Consider the following 21,776-nt stretch of genomic DNA (forward strand, 5'->3'; position numbering starts at 1 on the left):
ATGAATGAGGGTCTCCTGATTTCAGCTCAGGACTCACCACCTCTATAATAAAAGCTAGTTGAAGGGCAGGGCTCTGTTTTCTTCTTCCCTTGACCTCTTTGGCTCTCTTCCTATCCCTGGCTTGTGGCCCATTCTTTCTGATGGTGCAAGGATCTCTTATGTGTAGATAGAGATCCTCTTTTGACCAGAAGTGTCTTGAGGGCAGGTAATTCCTATTTGTTTTCTCCACGTATATAACTAATGCTTTGTAGGCATTGTGGGTACTCAGTGTCTGAAGAAGATTTGCTTCTGCTTAGCAAGAGAACCTTTTGGGGGGATATGTTGTGGACTGAATCGTGTCCCGCCCCCACATTCCTATGGTGAAGTCCTAACCCCCAAGGTGATGGTATTTGGAGATGGACTCTTGGGGAGGTAATTAGGTGTGGATGGAGTCATGAGAGTAGGGCCCCAAGAGAAAAGCCTCAGAAGAACCTAAGCTTCTCAACACCTTGATCTTGGACTCCTGTTTCCAGAACTGTGAGAAAATGAATTTCTGTTGGTTAAGCCCACACAGTCTCTAGTTTTTTTGTTGTAGCAGCCCGAGCTGATGGAGATAGGGGACTGGCACTGCCCCAGCTTCCCAGAGAAGGGGGTGGGGGGAGTTGGAGGGTGGAGGTAGACGTTCATGATGGTTGTCTCCAATGAGAAATGCAGGAAGGATGACAGTAGCTCCGGTGGGTCTTATATGGCCCCAAAGATCAGAACTAAGACGGAGAAGTGGAGAGAACGGGCAGACATCTCAACGGAGGTAAAGGAAATGGAGACCCTCAGGGTGGACTTGAGTGGTCTCAGACAGCAGACACGGTCTCCTTGCCGGTGAGATCCACGTAGAGGTCACACTGGACTGAGAGGGACTAGGGTGGGAGGAGTTCGAGCATCCCACGGTGATGCGGCCCCGTAAGGTCCCTGTAGACCCCGGAAGCCCATGAGCCCGTGGTTAATCATTGCACACAGAAACAATAGCCTCACCTTGGTAGAGCAGATTACAATTTCCAAGGCATATTCATGCGTATTATGTCATTTGCTTCATCTAACAACCTCGTGGTGGAAGCCCAGTACAAGCTTGATGAATGTGGGGACGAGCAGACGAGCCATTGCTGTGCTGTGGACCACGATAGAGGAACGTGTGCGGAGTAGTTTCTTGACTCCATAATAAAGGCCAAGCCAGGCTTGAACCCAGATCCCTGCTCTACCCACCACTCTACCCGACTTCCTCCAAGTTGGCAGTGGTAACGCTTTCTCTTTAAGTGATGTTTTTCTGGTTTTGTTTGTTTTTCAGCTTAGTGAAGTCTTCGGCATCCATATCCCCTTTCATCATCGTTAACATGCTTATTCCCATTTCGCAGTTGAGAAAACACGCTCAGAGAGTCGAGTGACTTTTGCAAGGTCTCCAGCTGCTACAGGGCAGAGCGTTAGGTTTGCAGGTGGTGGGCATCCTCCCCGAGTACCTGTGGGGAGCCTCCCACCTTGGCACTGCTAAGCCCAGCATTCTGGGCCACAGGCAGAGTTGACAGGTACCCTGTTTCAGGATACCGTCACAGGTGAATAAATGATTCGTCCAGGGAAATAGTCAAGCCATTCTTTCTTGTACTGACACCTGATTTCCAGCAACCTCTTGGCAGTTCCTCTTGCCAGATCCCTGCTCTGGGATGGTAGTGGGTTTGCAGACGCCTCACCCAGAGGTCCTCAGCCCTGTCTGCATGCCATAGTCACCCAGGAACTTGCAGAAAAATACCGGTATCCAATTCCTGCGCCCCCTTACCCCTCACCCCTGAACTAGGCTTTCATTGGTCTGGGGAGGGATCTGGGCTTTGGTGTTTTTAGAAGTCTCTTCCGATGGTGGCGAATCAGCGAACTGGTGTTGCTGTGGGGCACACCTGAGCCGTGCAGACTCACTGGGGAATGTGATGAGGCATGAGGGCTGGTGTCTGCTCTGTGCCCAGGGTCTGCCTAGCCCAGTGCTGGTGGCTGTCTGCTTTGCAGGAGTGACTTCGTTTCTCCTTCCCTCTGACTCTCCTGAGGTTGTGCTCTAGTGGGGCACCATGTGAAGTCACACAACTCTTGTGTTTACTAGCTCTGTGCCCTGGGGCCTGCCACCTTCTCTTCTGCCCGCACCTTGCTCTTCCGCTGTGAAGTAATGATGCCAACTTCCTCATGAGACTCGGTGAGCGTTCACTCTGGGGACCACAACTGGTCCATGAGACCGGTTGTTACCACTGTGGTAGCCGAAAGTTGTGTGTGTGTGTATATATATAATGTTGCTGTTCCCTTCAGAGCACAGTTGGTCGCTTTGTCCTGTGTGTAAGCCTAGCACCCGTAGCTCTATCTGTATCTATTAGGGGATTATAATGTGTTTTTGTCTCTAATCGGATATATCTGTTCCACAAATGATTATCGAGCACTTCCGGGTCCTGGGGAACGGACAAGAGAGAAGCCATCTCTGCTTCTTGGGGAATTTTGTCTTTGAAGGGGACAGATGATGAACAAAGATTATAATAGTGTGCAGGGGGATGCTGTGGAATGTGTAACAAATCAAACGGTCCTAATTCATGTCTACTCGTTGCGGGGAGACTGCTCCTGCCAGAGCTAATGACTTCTCCATTATTTCTTTATTTTACACATCTGATGTCCTTGGACTCACTGTGATTCCTTACCTGTCCACCCTCAGTATTAATCTACAATCATTGCCTTGGGCTTAGGAAAAGCATTTTGTTCATTTTTATATTCCCAGGGTCTCTCCTTCCTTCCTTCCTTCCTTCCTTCCTTCCTTCCTTCCTTCTGTCCTCCCTCCCTCCTTCCCTCTCTCCCTCCCTCCCTTCCTTCCCTTGGTTCAGTTCAGTTCAGGCAACACACCCTGAGAACCTGTGCAAAATATGGGGCCACACAGATGAACAGACCTTTACCTTCTTGTGGGAAAGACGGACATACAAGTGCACATAGGCTTGGACCATCACGGCTACTCTGAAGAATGGGAACTCACGGGACAGTGGGCCCTTGACAGTGTGTGGGTCGGAAGCATGTGTGTGTCTGTCAGCCAGCCCGGGTTTTCGGGCTGAGGACTTGTGTCTCACTTTCGTTTAGGTCACTGCCTGATGCACAGTAGGTCCACATCGAAAGCCTGGGGAGTAGCTAGACAGACGAAATACCTTTTCCCTGCGAATTGTCCAAGGCTCTGAGCAGAAGGTTGGCTAATGTTGTGAATCCACAAGTACCTTGGAGAGTCCTTCCTCATAGGAGCTGTCAGCGAAGGTCACTGTTTGTGACATCCTCAGCTTCTCATCACTGCTAGAAGCTGACTAATTGTGAGCAGGGAAGTGAGGGCCTCAAAATGCCCCCCGTCTGCACATCTAGCTTCCCTGTCACATCTAGTACTCATTTTTTCTTCGGCTTCAGTGAGGCAGCCCGGCCGTGTCTGGCCACGGGCAGTGCTCATAATAAACTGAACCCAGAGCACAGACTGGTGCTGGGGGCGGGGGCACGTGGTGGGTGGGAAGGATGGACTCTTTCAGCCCGTTTCAAAGTCATAAGAAGGCTTTGAGAGTCGTGAGGTGTGTCTGCGACCGCATTTGCTTTCTCTGCTTCCATTGGAAGTGAAATTCTGGATGGACTGAACCTGGCTAAGCAAAGGGAACGTGGACAGGGAAACTGATGACAAATGCGCCTTGGTTCTTTCTAAAGTGCTTTGTGCTTTTCAGAGTGTTTTCCCTGAACCCTTCTTCATCTGGACTCTCAGAGCACTTAGAGAGCTCTTAGCTTGTCAGCAGCTGGGTCTTTCAGAAAGACCATAGGCTTTCAAAACTTTCTCAGCAACTAGTGGAAATCAACACCTTACTAGGAGTGTAACCTTGTCAAGTTTAATCTACCACTGAGCCCCAGTTTTTTCATCCAACAAAGCAAAAAAAAAAAAAAAAAAAAGGTGGGACTGTTCCACTGAGTAACTCTAGATGCTGTAACAAATAAACCTCAGTATTTTAGTAGCTCAGCACAAAAGACGCCCATTTCTTACTCACAGACTAGCCCCCCGGGATGTTCCTGGTCCGTGGGTGGCATTTCTTCTGCAGCGATTGGAAGACTCAAGTGTGTTCCATGCTCTTGAGCTTCCATCTCTTCAGTGACTTTGAAATGTAACCTAGCTGGCAGAGGGGGGAAGGGAAGGTCAAGGCGGACACCCACTTCCTAAACACCTCGTCTGGAAATGGCATCCAGTAACTGCCCTTGCATTCTTCTGGTGAGAGCTGGGCACATCGTCCCTCCTTAGAAGCGAGCAGGTGAGAAATGTCGTCCCTGCCGAGGTGACCCCTCCCTGGGCGTAAGTGAGCTCTAGGAGGGGCACCGGTGAGCACTTCTGGCGTAAATAATTTACTTCCTTTAGTGTTGCAGAAGTGTAAGCTTGGGTTTATGAACACACCCGAGTACTGTGTGTACTACAAATTCTGCCCTTTATTATGTGTAATATTTCCCTCTACTCTTGTTTAACGTAGCTTCCCCTTATAGGTTAATGTATATTTTTCTTCACAGGCTACTTTGTAAACTCCTACGTTGGTGGCACGTTTGACATTTGGGGATGAGATTAGGGAGAGAGAGGTCAGGCTCTTTCTGTGTCTGTTGCAGTACTTTGCCAAAAACTGTCGATGGATTGACAAGTTCGTGATGGTTCCTACGGGGCTGTGTGGCTACTTGCTTTTCCTTTCTAGCTGTTTTTACTGAAAACTCAGCAGAATCTACAAGAGGGTTTGGGTTCAATGTGTGGAAAGGGGTTTTTTGGAAGAGTGTGGTCAAGCATAGTGACAGTTTTCTGAGAAAGAAAAGGGGCATCTTCTTTGGAAGTTTCCCAAATAAGAACAGTTCACCAGGTGCTCCCAGGGGGCCAGGAGTCAAGTGCTTACCTATGCTGGCTCACTGAGTCCTCTCAACAACCCAAGGCAGGTACCGGGATGATCCCCATTCTCTAAGAGGGTCATGAGGTTCAGGTTCGTGGAGGGGAGCTTGGAAGGGAGCTTGGAGGGGAGCATAGGCCCTTCCTACTCTGCCCTGCTCTGGGCCTCACCATGGGGTAGGTGAAGGGGGGCATGGCAGATTCTGTGGTGGTGTCAAGTCACAGTCCCTGGCCCTAAGGAACTTGCGGTTTGGTGGGAACTAAGGTGGTGATAGGATGGATCCTGAAAGCAAGTATAGTTGAATCTCATTAGTTGCTGTAGTTCTGTTGTGTAAAGAGGAGGCAAACACGGAATTAGTGAATACCGAATCATTGCCCCAGGGGGAAATAGAGGGTCAGGGTCTGGGTGCGTCTAGCCACAACATTTTCGTTGACCAATCAATACATGACCTTGTTTTATGTGTGTTTCTATTCAAAGGCATCTTCTTCAATAGGTATTGTTGATGCATTGGCGTTGAACTCATGGCCAATAGCACTGTATCTCAGGGTCTGAATGAAGCTTTTTCTCACACACATCTTTTCTCCAGAAGGCACATCACAGCCTCTGTGCTCGGGAACACTACACAGCATTCAGGCACTGGGCTTAGAGGCTCTTTTAAACAGCAAAACTACCAACAAAAGAAGCACAAAAATGAGGAAAATGTGGCACCACACAGACCTCAGAAGAGATAGGTCTTTACAGTACGAGAGCTGAGACCAGGAGCAGAGTGTCACCTTGCCTAGCCTCGGCTGGGAACACGTGAGTCAGACAACTCAGGTTTTTTCGCTGCTCCGGGAATATCTGAAAATGACTGGGAAATTGCGTGTATTGGGGGTTCCAGATAAATTTTGGCGAGTAGGCAGATTCACAGTACAGAATCCCGAGAGTAGTGAGGATTGTGTGTTGCAGTCAAGTGTGAGCCATAGAACCCTGCGGAGCTGCCACTCCAGCCAGTGGTCTTATGGAGGTTTCCAGAGCAGGCGAGGCCTTAGACCAGGGTCTGCAGACTGGTCTATGCAAGTAGCCAGAGAGAAGATATTTAGGGCCGTGCAGTCCATGCGGTCTCCGTGGCAGCTACCCTGTGCCATTGCCACACAAAAACAGCCATGGACAGTACTGTGCTCCCCATAAAGCTTTAGTTTTGCACAGTGAAATTTGAACTTAAGATAATCATCATGTGTCACAAAATGCTATTCTTACTCTGATTTTTTTTTTTTTTTTTCCTCCCGACCACTAAAAGAATCTCCAAACCATTCTTAGTTCATGTGCCAAACACACGCAGGTCGTGGTCAGATTTGGCCTGAATGCCATAGTTTGCCATTTCCTGCCTTAGATGCTACTAGGTAGGAATGCTTATTAATTATGAGAAACACAAAATAAGTCAGAAAAGGACAAAGGATAACATTTAAAAGTTTACCTAAAATTCCAAGGCCCAGGGATTTCCATAGACAGCACATAAATCCCCCTCATTGGCACACGTGGCCCCACACATCCATTTGTGGTCCTGTAATTAATTTACCCCAGGAGAGTATGTGGTGGACCTTTCTCTGTGTTAGTAAGGACAGCTCTCCGTCATTCGTGTAATGGCTCACGGTCATCTTCCATAGCTGGATCATGATTTACGTTAACTTGTCCTTTGCGAGCATCTTTTAGATCACGTTCAGTTCTATTTGCTTGTTTGCTGTTACAAAGGATACAGAATGAATTCCACATACTCACCACACAGCTGGTGTTGTGAGGTAGACAAAGATGAGTCCTATCATACATACCCTGCCCTCAGGATACTTTAATTCAACAAGCTACACAGGTGACACGAAGCAGTTATCCTGGCCCAGGCAGGGGTGGTTTCCGGAAACAGAGCTCCAGTGCTCTGGGGGCTTGAAGTTCAAAGGGTCCAACTTCCTGGGCCAGCTGAGGACACCAAGCTCCTGCCTTTCCTGGGTTGGCAGCTCCCTTCTGCTTGGGTTCGAGAGCTTCAGAGAACTTCAGAAAGGGGGCCGCAGAGATCCTCTGGTCATCACCCCACTGCCTGTAGGGGGAAAAACAGAGACTCAGGTCGAAGGAATTATGGAGAGTCAGAAACAAACTTAGCGGACCTCAAATCTGGGTGTCTCTGGCCTGAGTTAAGGCCTCTTGACCCTGTTTCAAGCTCCCAGAGTGCTGTTTTTCCAAACGTTGTGGATGGATCTCTCCCGTGCCATGCCAAAGAGACCTTCTCAGTGGTCCATGGCTGTGGTGATGGTGGTGGGTAGGAGAGATGGTGGGTGGGTTCATGAGACCCCAAACTTCCAGCCGTCTAATTCATGATACAGTAAGAATGTGTTAGCTGCGTCTTCCTTCACTTTTTAGCATGAGCAGATAAAACCTGGACACCAACTCCCTCATTTACATTGGGAGCCATCCACAGCCTGTTACCCATCAGACAGGAGCTGGGTGACGAGTATTCTCATTTCTCCGTGTCAGGGATGATGCTGCACCTGACCAAGGTGCAGGTATAACAATCGTATGAGATTAACCTAACAATCAAAAATAGATAAAGTTACTTCTCAGAATCCCGTTGTGCTTATGCACAAAGATGTTGGCCGTAGTGGTATTTATAACAGCGAAAAATCCGAAATGGCTTTAATGTCACAGAATATGGGAGTGGCCGAAGGAATGGTAGCATGTACAGAGAATTCATGATCCCAGCACTTAAGCATCACAGTGATGGTTTAGAAGGGCCACCTTCTGGGAAGGAAGGGCAGGATGCAAATCGTTTACGTGGCACGATGGTATGATAAGGAAAGACAGAAGTGCTATAAACATTCAGATAAAGTGGCCCGCGGATCGGCAGTCACATCATGATCAGCTGCTGTATGCCAGGCACCTGGAGTGATATTCTGCATATTCACTGTGCTGAGAGGTCACAGAGAGAAAGGGCCCCGGGGGGAAGAGGCCAAAAGGTCCAGGTGGAGAACTCTGCTCCAAGTGGTGACAGCAGTGAAATGAGGCTAAGTCAGGGAGTGTCTGCTTCGGGGAGCCTGGGTTAGTCTTCCACCGGGCCTCCATCCAGCCTCCTGGGCAGAAGCCCCCCTTCCCATCTCCACGCCCCGTGGGCTACGATGAGTGTGTTCATTACCCAGGACATCACACATGAGAAAGCCTCACACTGGCTGGGCTATGAGTTGGTGTTGCCGTCTGCAGTTGAGCCCCCCCACCTCAACCGCCCCCCCCCCCCCGCCGGAACATTCCCTGGTTGTGACGGCACAGGGGGAAGGGCTGGCCAGGGGAAGCAGAGCTGGCGGGCCCTGGAGAAGCTCTCCTAGCTCCCTGACGATCCAAGGATGATTCATAATGATTGTAGCAGATGAGGCATGAGGTCCGTGGCTCAGACTGCAGCTGATGGAGGTCTTTTCCCAAGGAAGCGTGCCCAGCCTCCCAGAGGGTCGCCCCCCCTGCCGCCCCCTGGCCGTCTGGCTGGCCTGGGCCACCCGGTTCCCAGCGGTGCCGTCAGTGATGAGCGGCACATTATCGTGGGGCGGTGGTTCCTGTCCGCCTGAGAATGTCAGAGCCCGTTGTGCCTGCAGGATGATGCTGGAGCCACCTCCATGGCAGGAGAGCCCTGAAAAATGGCGATCACAGCAAGCTGGGGTGCGTCTTAATGTTCATTATTTATATATCTGGAAGATAATGAAAAGATGTGAAAAAGGTTGTAATTGTACCAATTTGAAAAATTAATAATCTAAGGAAGGAAAAGTGGCCAACACCACTGTGAAACGCATCCCACCTCTTCCTGAGATAATCCCTATTGTCACTTTGGTCATTTATGCAAACCCAGTGGTGTGCAGCTCAGCCTCTCAGGAAGGAAAAAAAAACCCCTGAATTGTAGGTTTGCTGACTGCAGTGGTGAAATCCCACCATGGCCAATTTCAGGCTACTAAAGGTTTAAAATCCAGTGTACACGATTCTTGAATCTTTAACTGTTGGCTTCTGTAAACCCGTGCATGGTCACAAGCGATCACTTTCTTTTTTGGGGGGCAAGGGGAGGAAATTGGAAACCCGTTACTCATAGTGGTCTGCATGTCATTTTCGTTTCCTGTGTTACATACCTCTTCCTCGACCAGCACATGCAGATTCACTTTGCTCATTTCCCTTACATAGTGGGGTTTCCATGAAGGTGCACTGTGTTGCTTCTGGAAGGCTCTTTGCAGATTCATGCCACCAGGAGAGGGGAGGGTGACGGCAGTTCTTAGCCTTCAGGGAGGCTGGCTCCTGCAACACTGGCCACATCTTGGAGACTTTTGGCCTCCCCCAAACGTATGATTCTAATCATCTGCAGGCTAACCGCCTCTGGGAGTGACACTTCCCTTCACTCTCACTCATCTTCAGGGCCCATTAGATAATCTCATTTTTCTTCTGGGGAGCCTTTCCTGGTGTTCCTCTCTTCCCCATGCCGGCTCTCCGAGGCTAGGTAATGTGCCTCTTCCTGGTTCCTTAGAACGCGGGGCTCCCATCTATGACGGTGGTGATGGTGGTCATTTATTGTGTGATGTCTGCAGAGTTCCTGTAGAGAAGCAGAGAAGCTCTGCCAGGCAGAAGAGCCCCCCGCCCCAATACCTTGGGCTATGCCTATGAAATTGTTACTTTCCCTGGCAGAAGGGACTTTGCAGATGGAATTAAGGTGACCCATCAGTGGGCCTCTATGGAGATTATTCTGGATGATGCAGAGAGAACTTTCCTTTGATTGGGATCAGAGAGATCCCCCCAAAGAGGAATCCGAGAGACTCCCCGTGTGAGGAGGGTTTGGTGTGCTGCTGGTTCCCACATGTGGGGGCCCAGGTGTGAGGACTGGAGGCAGAAGGTTGGCCCCTGCTGACTGCCAGCAAGGAAACAGGCCCTCAGTCCTAAACCACAGGGAACCAAATTCATCCAAGGGCATGGATGAGTGAGCTTGGAAGAGGGTCCTCCCCATAGCCCCCCGGTTAGAGCCAGCACCTTGAATCTAGCCCACAAAAGCTGGGACGGAGAACCCAGCTGAGCCAAACCGCATGCCTGACCTGGAGACTGAGACAGTGCGTCAGTGTTGTTTGAAGCCAACGGGCCTATTTGTTACTGCAGCTGTAGAAAGTTCATGCAGACTCACAGGTTCCAGGCCCTTCTGTTCTGACTTCCCGAGTGTGGGCCCCTCCCCAGGAGAGTCCCTGGTGTGTGTCTTCCTCCAGGCCCCAGCCCCACTCCCCTGGGCTCCCCTGAGTGAGGGGATTCCACCATCTGAGGAACCCTTCACTTGGTGTATTTTCCACCACAATGTGGTATTCAGCTCCTGATGTCAGACCACCTGATACTGCTCTCTAAGCCTCCTAAGGGGTCTCCCCAACTCTGGACCTGCCTCTGCCCCCCCGTCCTTCACAGTGCTGTCCCATGCGCCTTCAGGAGCACGGCTTTGCGCCACGGACAGGCCTCCCTGGCGTCCTCTTCCCACTGAGTCAAAAAACCAAGGGGTTTCCCTTGGCTGAGAAGTCACAAGCCTCTGCAGCCTGCTTCACCAGGACTCCCTCTGTGCGCCTACCTCCTCCTCTTGCCCCGGCTGCCCTGGCTGTTCCGGTCCTGCAGGGCCCAGCTCGGGCCAGCGCATCCCTGCAGCCTCGATGGGATCCCCAGAGGCCCTGCCATGAAGCTGTGTGGTGCACAAGGGCCGGCCCCCACCAGACTGTACCTGCTGTGGTCGGGCCTTTCTCCCTGCTCCTCATGCGGAGTGCCACATAGACGACACCTGTCACCCGTGCTTGCCACCCCGTCATGGGATGCCTAGTATGAAGGGGAAGGGCAATAGGACATTGAGGGCATGCCCACCGTATTAGGCAGAGTGCAGTTGCTCATTAAAATACCTCTTAAATGACTATTCCGTGGACTCATTTTGCACTATTTTACAAGGGATGTCTCGAAGATCATAAACCGTCTCAGAAGTATTTTTACCACACTCTTTCCAAAACAGCATTTATGTTTGCAGGAGCTACTTATAGTGAGTCTGGAGATGGCCCAAACATTGCTGAATGATATGTTACTGTTCATAACATAGTATCACTGTCACTGATTTTATAATAGCGAAGACATAGTGGCTGTGTATAGATCGTCTTTGATTAGATTATTTAATAATTACAACAATGCTCTGAGCTGGGACTTTAGTATTCATATTTTATGACGAAGAAGCAGGCATACAGAGAGAAAGTGAGTTACCCAAGGTCACACAGCTCACTAGGAGTAGAGCCCAGTTTCTCAGAGCAGTTTGGCTCTAGAGCCTTCAGCATCTTCAGCATCTTGCCCCCTAAGCTTGCCACCTCTCTCTACAGCTACCATTTTGTTCCACTCATCAGAGGGAACTTTTTTTCTGGGCGAATATCATGAACATTATTGCTGGAGTTCGCTGATTCTTACGATTTTTAACCTTTCACGTATGCAGCAGGGCTTTACCAATTTAAAGGCTTTCCTCCCCATTCTCATGTTGAATAATCACAGGGATGTGAGGCTGGTGGCTGTGGCAAGAGTGATGTCCCAAGTGAAATGACCAGGTGTGAAGCCATAAGCTCACGGAACCCCACTGAATCCCCTGGGTGCAGATGCCCCAGGACTCCTCATCCTCAGTCCAGTAACCCTTCTTGCACAAGGTCCCCACACCAGATCGACAGTCGTCCTAGGCCCCCTTGAGGTCCTTGAGCAGGCCCGAATTGGAAGTACTATTTTAGAATTTCATTTTCGGTTTGTTAGATTTTCCATTTTCCCCAAGCTGGGGAAACATGGAGTAGGAAGGAAAAAAAAAATTAAAAAAAAAACAACAAAACTTTTCCTTATCCCATCCTAGGGAAGCTTGCCAAAGAGTGTGTCCTGTCAGCTGCTGGCTAGATGCCTGTCCCCATCCACAAAAGCCACGTCCGCAGAGAAGGCTCTGGGGAGCCAGAGCCAGCGCACAGCCTGGGGGCCTCCCTAGCAGCCCCGGGCATTTTCTGTAAGCAGCCGACCCCTCTTTGGAATGTGCCTTCAAAAACAGCATCTCCTTGGCTCCGGAACGCCCCTTTGCTGGGAAGTAGCATATTTCCTATTCCCAGTTCGAACACCATCCCCCGCCCCCATTACTTATAATAACTGCACAGGAAGTTCCTTTCCCTCCAGTAAAGATGGTCATCACGTTTTTCAGACTGGTTGTTAACGTTTTGTTCAGTCCCCAAGGGCCTTGACACAGGCACATGAATCACACTTCAGAAAGGTGAGAGATCATGCTCTATGTAGACTAGACAAGACTGAAGTTCAAGTACAGTGCTGGCCCGTGGACTGGCTCTGTGGCCATGGGCAAGTTGCCTAACCTCTCTGAGGCTCCTTCAGTTCCTTGTCTGCAAAAGTGGGGCGGGAGGTGGCAGGGAGATGTAGCCCTAGCAAGGCTTGGAGACCCAAGGAGGGCATGTTCCCTGCCTGGGTGTACACAGTAGGTCCTGGGGTAGCCACCTTCCTTGTGGCACCCCCTTTTAGGTGGGTGGCTTGGCGGGAAGGGTAGTGGAGACCAACAGGAGGAGGTGGGCAGAAAAAAATGAGAGGTAATATAAGCCGTTTGCCGTCGCAAAGGCATCAGGGAAAGGACTTCATGATCTTAACAGTTTTGTTCTAAGGTACTGGGGCCACAAGGCAAGTTTAGGAACTTGACTCCCATCTTTATAAGGGCACTCACGGGCTCGGCTGGAGCGTCAGGTGGCGGGCAGCACCTCCAGGTGGGATTAATGCTCCTGCATGTCCGGCCAGGGGGTGAGAACGTGGACCCTCGGGTCCGAATGTCTGCTGACACATCTGGACACATCTGGACACCACAACTTACTAGCTCTGGGATTTCGGACACTTCAACTTCTCTCTGTGCCTTATTTTTCTCACCGGAAAAAGATTAACGATAAACAGCCCCTGCCTCCAATTAGGGAGAGATGGAGATGTGGCGCGGTGCAGGCGGAGCCCAGAAACAGTGTTCGCCATGCCAAGTGTGAACACCATCAGTTGCTCTAATTGCAGACCCGCCCCCTCATTCGGCATCACTTGCGTGTGATGAGTTTGTGTGGCGTGTGTGTGCGTGCATGCATGCGTGTTGTGTGCACTCCTAGGTTTCCGCCCTAGAACATGAGTGCCCCGTGGCCTTGGGCGCACGGGGTCTCTGTAGGGCATGGGGTGATTTGACAGCCACGTTCCTTCATCCGTCTTGGGGAGAAGGGGTTCAAAGTGTGATCTGAGGAGTGACTGTATCAGAGTCTCCTGGGGGCATTTATGAAAAATATCAGCTCCTGAGCCCCAACCCAGAACCACTGAATCTGATGTTGGAAATCAGCTCCGATCCCTGTTTGGCCTTTTCTTTCTGGTCTCCAGCCAGCAGAGACAGAGCTGCAGACCCTATGCAGAGGTGGTTTATTGCTGCGTGTTCTCCTTATCCCCAGCAAAATGAGGACATTTTGGGGGTGGGGAGCAGGGGAGGACAATTAACATGGAGCCTTTGTTTGACCTTTATCCTGGGCTTATGGAATTTGGCAGATTGCGCTCCTTTCTGTGGGACTGCGTAATTCACACACTCTTTCCCCCAGATAGAGGTGCCAGTTGATTCCAGCTCTTTTAACTAACTCCTTGCTGTTTGCTCTCATTCTGTATGGGGTAAAGAAGAGAGTTTAGGGGGCGCCTGGGGGGTGCCTTCTGCCCAAGTCATGATCCCAGGGTCCTGGGATCAAGTCCCGCATCGGACTCCCTGCTCAGCGGGGAGCCTGCTTCTCCCTCTGCCTGCCGCCCCCTGCTTGTGCTCTCTCTGACTGTCTCTCTCTTTCTCTTAATAAAATCTTTAAAAAAAAAAAAAAAGAAGAGAGTTTGGTCACCAGACCTGTGTTACTTCTCTGCCTCCAAGTCCGTTCTTGGGCAAAGTCGGTACTCTGCACACTCAACAGGGCCATCCAAACCTTGGACGCACTGATGTCTCCCCCGGTGGGGCCTAACTGTGGCATCAGGCTGGCTCTCCTGGCGTTGCAAACTATCCGTGACATAATTCTGTGTCTCCTCCCTTTAAGGTGGTGGTGAGTGGATTGCACAAATGGCCCCAACTCTTCCCCCATGCCCTGTATCTCTGATGCTGGGCTCGATTTTGACTTGCTTTTGCCCAACGCAAGCAGATTCAGATACACTGCAAAGAGTTCTGAAGAAGCGTTTGCATTTACACCGTCGGACCTCCGTCCCCACCAAGAGAGGAACATTTCCGGGCTAGCCTTCGGGTTGCGGGGGGAGGAGGAGAGACACACAGAACATAACCGAGGGGCTCTAATCAATGCTCTTTGAGACCAGCCAACTCCCAGACCCCTGAGTGAGCCCCACGGAGATCATGAGAACCACCTGCCCGGCCACCCAGACACACAGACACTTAGTGTTTATGCCACGGAGCTTTTGTTGTTAAACAGCATTTTTTTTTTTTTTTTTGGTGGTAGATACGATGAGAATATCAATGATTACTATTAGCTGACTTGAAATCTGCTGAGGGCAGGGGTTGCCATAGCATTGCTTGCATTCGCTGGCCCATCTAATCCTTGTTGAGTATTGGAACAATCTGTTAGGGAAAAACCATTAGAAAAGCCCTCTGGGAGGGGCGCCTGGGTGGCCCAGAGGGTTAAGCATCTGCCTTCCGCTCAGGTCATGATCCCAGGGTTCTGGGATCGAGTCCCGCATCGGGCTCCCTGCTCCTTGGGAGCCTGCTTCTCCCTCTGCCTCTCTCTCTCTCTCTCTCTCTCTGTATCTCTGTGTCTCAAATGAATAAATAAAATCTTAAAAAAAATAGCCCTCTGTGAACCTCCAGCTTGCTGCTGGCTCCCTCAGAATCTCTCTGATCGGCTGGGATCAGTACCATTCCCCCATCCATTTGGTTTCCTATAGTAGCAGAGGTGCCATTTGCTGGATATGCATGGAGGGAGTGAGGCAGTGAATCAGAGAGCAAGAGAATATGAATGTGTGCGCGTGGGCACGTCTGTGTGTGTTGGGAGTGGAGTAGCTCAGGTCCTAGTTTCATGTAAGATGAGAGACCAGCAAATCTCTGTTGACCCAGTGAGTACTTCGGGTCCCAAACCCCACAGCAAGCCTGTTCTGTTCCTCAGAAGGAAAACGATTGAATACAGATATCTATTTAAGAACTTACTATGGGTGAGGGGGGTCTAGCAGCCCCTCCCACCCCCCGCTATTTGGGGCACTTGCTCCACACTTGGCCCTTTCTGGCCATTATCATTTGTTTCTCACCAAAAGAGTCTGCAGGGAGGAATTGCCCTCCCCACCTTGAAGATGAAGAAATAACTCAGAGACATCAAAGGAATTCCCCAAGCCCACACAGCGAAGAAGGTAGCCGCACAAGGGTTGATGTCCATGGCCTCCTGACAGCAAAGACAGCCTCTTATCAACCCCATCACGCTCTGTGGGGGTCTTAGCAGGCTTCTGGCCCGAGCCCGTCATTGTGTCCATGAGGAAGTCTGCCCCCCGAGAGCAGAGGCCTGGCTTGCCCCGGCCACACACTGTGAGCAGGTTATCTGACACCCTTCTGGGCCCTGTGGTGTGTCTGGATGAGATCTCATGGGTCAGTGGCATCACTGAAATGCCTTGATAGGTTTCCAGCGAAGGCGTTAGCAGTTTCCAGGCGTGCACCTCAGCTCCTGGAAATATGCAGTGAGACGTACAGATTGTCCGAGCTGCTGGGCGTGGGCTGCTTTCACCCCACCGAGAGGCTGTGGCGGGAAGCCCCCACTCCGGGCACTCGGGGGCTGAGAGTGGGACCTGGGCCAGGGTGCAGGCTTGCGCCTGGCTGGGCTGGAGGAGGAGGGAGCGGTGGGCAGAAGCCCTGCTTGGCCAGCTGCCCCGGGCACCTGCTATCCTCCTGTGTTTGCTCAGCGAGTCGGGAGAGGAAGCAGGATGCTTTCCGTTGGGCCCTGGGCGTTCCGGGCCTCGGGGGCCAGCTGCTGGGGCTGGCAACTTCTCCGGGGACCTGTCTCTTGGCCTCTCTGTACCCCCTCTCTCTCAGCTACCTGACAGGCAGGTAGTAATCCCATCCCCATCTAACGTGACCCTGGGGCAAGGCAGGAGACCCCGCTGGTGTGCATGGAACAAACACTGGCAAGGGGCCCGGGAGCTCGGCATTGGGCCCCTGCAGCCCCCAGAGGGAGCCAGGCCCCCTCTGGCAGCATCCCAGCACCTGCAGATGTCCACGTCGAGAAGTATCTGCTGGAGTTCTGGCCAGGAGAGCAGCTCCTGTGACACGCCGCCTTTGACTAGACATTAGCAATGGTTTAAATTCACCCAGAATTTCAGGACAGCTCCCTTCCTGTCAGAACCGTGAGAGAAATGGGTTCCGAGGCCACTTCTTACAGGGCATTGCCATAATCAACACGTGGAGAACTTTCTGGTTTACAGAGCCTCGCGTGTAGCAGCGCATGTCCAGTCTCCCACAGCCCGGGAACGAAGCATCGCCAGCCCCATCCTACAGTGAGGTGTTTGAGGCCAAGAGACTTTGTGCCCTGCCCCGTCCTTAACAGGGAGAATAAGGCTGGAAGCCAGGTCTTCCCCCTAAAGGTCCAGACTTCTTTCGAATTCACTCTTTGGCATTTGGGTACGTGAAAAAAGCCATGGGTTTTCTCTCCAGGGAGTTTGCACTCACATAAGGTCAGAGTCGAAAGAAAGAAACTAATATTTCCATGAGCTACTTCTGGTCTAGGCTCTGCTGTGGGGTGTCTCACTTAACTCTTCTGAGCAGGTTTTATTCACCCCCGTAGTACACCCAAGACAGCTGGGGTGTCTAGACGTGAAAGGCCTTTCCCCAAGTTCCATAGTAAGTAGAGGCAGCAGGTAGAGGGTGGCCCTTCCTCTCAGCATGCCATGCAGGGGTGCCAGGGCCCACGGGGGGTGGGGGTGCAGTGGGGAAGCTGCCACACCTCCTGGGAGGGCTGAATAGCACCCAGAGCCGTGCATGCTCTGCTGGTCCTTTTCCCTCGAAAGGCTCTTCTCCTTCCAGCCTCTCTGCCGCCCGTCCAGAACCAGGGGTCTGGGGTATGGAAGGACAGACCTCCGTGGTTCCTTGGCTCCAGTACCCTCACTTACCAAGCCAAGGGTGGTGCGATGGGCCCCAGCCTCCTCGGCCTGTGCTCTGAGGCTCTTGTCCTGTCCGGCCACACCTGGTCCCTCCCTCTCTTTCCCCTGATCACCCTGAGCTTTCCTACGGGCCACCTCTTGTGACCCTTGATCGTCAGCTGCTCTGCACAGTGCCCCCAGTTCCATTTACATGTGGCTCTCATCTCTGGAAAGAACATGAGGACCTCTCCGGCAGGGACCAGGCGTGACTGTGTCTTTGGATCGGGCTGGAAGTTGGGGCTCTGGGATGGTGGGACCCCGTTCCCTGCCTGTGTGGCTGAGGGCAAGCTGCGCATTGTCTCCCCAGTTAAGCGGCCACTGCTCCCCCCCCCCCCGCCAGTGTTCTCTTGTGACAGTTACAGTGGATCCAGGCGTCTGGGTGCTTCGAATCTGCCAGCTTCTCTCACTCCACGTGGCAGTGATTCCCCGGGAGCTAGCGAGATGCAGTTGGGAGAGCCTTTTCCCGGGGACAGGAGTCCTGTGCTCCGTCATGGGCGTACCCCCACCTGGCAGTGGGCTGATGGGCTTGGCCGCCGGGGGCACTTACCGAACATGCACAGTGCGCCAGGCACCGAGGCTCAGGGGCTGAATCACATGCCCGAGGTCACAGTCGGTGATGGAGGCAGGAAGGGAGCCCAGGCATTCCGTCTGTGGGTCCCACATGGGCACTTGACTGCTGTGCCATGTGACAAGGCTCTGTCCTGTCTGGGACCCCGGGATCCCATCCTCCCGGGCCTGTCATTCTGGTTCATGGCTGGTCCTCGGCGCCTCCTAGTGTCTGGCTCATAGCGGGTGTTCGTCCACGTTGGACAAGTGGAGAAATGAGCGAATGAGTTCCTCTGAAGTGCACAGATGCCTACCTGAGTCCTGTGGATTCCTAACCGGCACAAAGGGCTGCCCCCAGCTGCCCGCCACTTGCCAAGGCCCAGCTCCCCCCCCATCCTCAGGTTCCTCACTGTACAGTCGCCACCCCTGGGACCTGCTGCTGGCTGCGCATTGCCCACCGCAGCCCTCCCTCCCCCCCTGCCTCCCCGCTCCCGCCCTCCATCCCGCCACGGGAGCCTGCCAGACCAGCCCACATGGCCTCCTTTTGTTCTCCCATCTCCGTTTCAGGCTAGCCAGCCCAGCCCGGTCCCCCAGCTTGCTTGGCACACCCCTTTGAAGCCTTGCCAGTCAGCCAGAGGAACACACAGGGGCCGGGGCTGGTGCCAGGGCGCTGGCGGCTCCTGCCCACCTTGCTGGCTCCCCAGGCCTGGCTGTTCCGGGGCCCATGCCCGCAGGGACAGCAGTGCCCGGATGTTTGCCTAGACTGGCATGAACCTTCACCAGGGCTAGCTGCTGGAGTCCTTTCCCAAGCCTGTCCTGTCATGAGCCCAGCTCTAGTCCCCACAGAGGAGAGCGTTCAGCGGGAACCGCCTGGCTGGGTTCTCAGCTCTCTAAGGAGAGACGCAGGATGGGGGTGGGGTGGGGGTGCTGAGTAGAAACACAGACTTTGGCTACAGACATACGTTGAGCACCTCACTCTGCCATCGCTAGCTGTGGGACTTACCTGCTTCCTGCCTCAGTTTCTCTTTGGTAAGCAGGGGAAATAGAACACCTGGTTCATGGATGTCCGGTGAGGAGGAACGAAGTACTGCATGTTAGCACACTGTAAGCATTTGAGAAACAGTTGCTGGGACGCGTTACCATCATTGGTGGTGTTCGCTGAGGTTGCCGAGCCTTGCAGCACCAGACAGAGCGGGAGGCAGTATCTGAGCCCAACCTGACCTCTGGAGGCCTGGCCTAGCTCCCTGCCCCGTCGGGCACCTGCCAGGTTTACCCAGGTGCTTGCAGGACAGCCGACACCCAGACACTTGTCCGTGGAGGTCTTTGTGGTTCCCTGAGGCACAAGAAGGTGTGTTCTATGAAAACAGGGACCTGAGTCTGCCTGCCTCACGCCTGTGCCCCCAGTACCTGTCAGGTGGGTACCCTGTTACTAGTCACTGAGTGAATGAACCAAGTCAAGTCCGCTTCCCTTTTGATCCCATTCTTCTTGCTCACACCTCGTCCTGGCATTCAGCATGTCTCCCCACGTGTCCCCTGCACTAGCTTGTGTGCTCCTGAGGCCAGGACCAGGTCAGATTAGCTTTTTTTTTTTTTTTTTTTAAGGTTTTATTTATTTATTTGAGAGAGAGAGAGAGGAGTGAGAGGGACAGGCAGACTCCCTGCGGGGCTCGATCCCAGGACCCCGGGATCATGAGCTGAGCAGAAGGCAGACATTTAACCAACTGAGCCACCCAGGCGCCCCAGGTCAGATTAGCTGTGAATCCCTCAGCCGAAGTGGCCTGGAGCAGGTGCCTGGAGCAGGTCCTTGGTACTTAAATATTGAATTGTGGATGCAGGGATCTCTGCACTCTGGATTCCAGGCAGTGCCGTCACCGCAAAGCTTTTCTGAACCCTTTCATCACATGCAGAGGTCAAGTTCCCCGGCCCCATCAGTTGCCAGGCATCTGCCTGCTGCCATTGGTCCAGGAGCAAGTTGGCCATCAGCCCCTGCCTGGCACACCTGGGCTGTTCCAGAACAGACCTCACGGCCGAGGGTTAAGTAACACCCAGAGTGGTTATAAGGCCAGGCACCTCCTCTTTGCGAGTCTCCCGGGTTGCTTGGCGGGGGGCTGGGGGCTGGCAGGGGAGGGACCTTGGCACCGCTGTTCCCTGTAGCTGCCACCAGCAGAGCCTTTGATGCCACAGGGGCGCCTGCCCAGCCGAGCGCATCATAGAGGACAAAAGCTGCAGAAGCAGCACAAGTGAAGTGAAAATGACCCGGGCACTGGCAGAGAGCTTGTCTGCCTGTTTCCTGGTTGTCAGTGCGGGTGCGGGAAGGCATGGGGGCGCGTTCTGGGAACTTGCTGTGGCCCGCCCATCGCCTGGGTCCCTGGGGGAGCGGGCCTGGCGCTGCCTTCAGAGCGAGGCAAGTCCCTTTACGTTTCTCAGAGCCCTCGTGAGAATTCGAGGAGTTGAGACACTTCACGTACCTGCTGTGTGGTGGTCTGACCGTTATCAGCAGCAGCCCCGAGAGTGGCAGCTCACCGGCTGACCGTACTGAGCATTTACTATGGGCCGAACACCGTTTTACTTGCTTTGTGTGTGTTAACTCATGTAGTCTTCATAATGACACCGTGAGGTAGGGAGCGCTATGATCTCCATTAACTGAGGCTCAGAGATGTTGAGTAACTTCCCCACGGCCGTACAGCTACCAAGAAGCCGATCTGAAATTCAAACCAAACCCTCCCAAAGTAGAGCGCATGCATATAAGCACCTCCCTACACATTTTTTTCCTTCTACTCTTGAGAATTATGCTTCCCTGTGGATGGTGATGGTGATGACAACCTTCAGGATGCTGGGGGTTGTGATGGCAGTGAAGGGGACAGGGATGATGATAGAGGGCGTGGCCTCATTTTGTGTCGTGACCTGCTTCTTGCTGGAATTTCAAACTCGTTTGCGTATCTAGTCCTCAGAGCAAGCCCGGGAAGGGGGGCGTAATTCTGAGATCTGAGGAAACTGAGCCTTATGAGGTGGCCAAGATGCACACAACCATGTGGGGGCCTCTGCAGGGCCTGGAGCTGGGGAAGAGCAGATGGGGGTGGGCCCGTGGCTCCCGACCCTGACTTCAAGGGTGGACACAGGGCTGCAGGAACCTCTGCTTCACCATGCCAGGGCCTGGCAGGGACGGAGATCTGGGGCTGCAGCACTGGGAGGGGGGAGAGGTCACCCCCACCCACGCCGCCTCTTTGGACATTGGCCGGCTCCCTCAGGATGGTAGACTGAGGCTCTGCGGTCCATCCAGTGGTGATTACAGACCCTCTCACTGAAGGTGGTGGGATCACAGCTCCCATTCATCAAGAGCAAACACTTGTTTGTCTCATTTAATCTCCACAGTGGCCCTGGGAGGTCCATGTTATTACTGCCATCCTACAGACTGAATATAAGATTTATTGCCCCAGTAATGCCGCGTATCAAGCAACAGCACCTCACTGGTTCCGATAATAATAAGCATTTATTGCCTCCGCATCTGGGCTGGTTGGCCAAGTGGCTCTGCTGATCTTGGCTGGACTTCCCCCGTGTCTGGGCTCGGCTGTGGTCAGTCCGTCTAGTCTCTGGGGAGTGTCTCAGCTCTACTCTGTGTGTCTTTCATCTCCTGGGTCCAGCAGACTAGCCTGGGAACGTCCTTCTGAGAGCTGGCACTTCACGCAAGGGGGAAGGGGTCAGTACTGTGATTCCTGAGGCTTCATGAGCTGGGGTGCTTTCTCAAGGTCGCCCAGCCCAGAAGTGGCTCAGCCTCCAGTGGAATGTCCTTGGCCTGTCTCCTGGGTGCATGTGTGCAGGAGCCCAGACCCGCGCCCAGGTCCGACTCAGGAGAAACGTGCAGCCAGTTCTCCAACACAGTGCTCCTTGGAGACTGGATGCAGGGAGGAAAAGACACTGTAGGACAGAAAGACAGTGACCTTTTCTTCCAAGGGGTGAGGAGAGTCTCTGGTTTCCCATAAGCTTCCCTCTGGGTGGCCACCCCAGAGGTTAGACCATAGTAGATGATTCCCCTTGAGACCCCAGATTCTCTCTTGAGACCCTTGGGACAGGGGGCTTCCCAAATGTCAGTGTCCTGGAGCGGCGAGGCCCTTCAGCCGTAAAATAGTCACAGTG

General features: G+C 52.7%; 1 long non-coding RNA gene across 6 annotated transcripts in view; it reads left to right on the forward strand.

The window, feature by feature from the left end:
* The window catches only part of LOC112823393 (uncharacterized), a 379,174-nt gene that overhangs the window by 162,016 nt on the left and 195,382 nt on the right, over positions 1-21,776 (forward strand). The window lies entirely within an intron of this gene.

Source organism: Callorhinus ursinus, unplaced genomic scaffold (genome assembly GCF_003265705.2).
Source record: "Callorhinus ursinus isolate GAN/ISIS: 27379988/994484 unplaced genomic scaffold, GSC_fseal_2.0 scaffold5, whole genome shotgun sequence".
In the NCBI taxonomy this organism is placed as follows: Eukaryota; Metazoa; Chordata; class Mammalia; order Carnivora; family Otariidae; genus Callorhinus; species Callorhinus ursinus.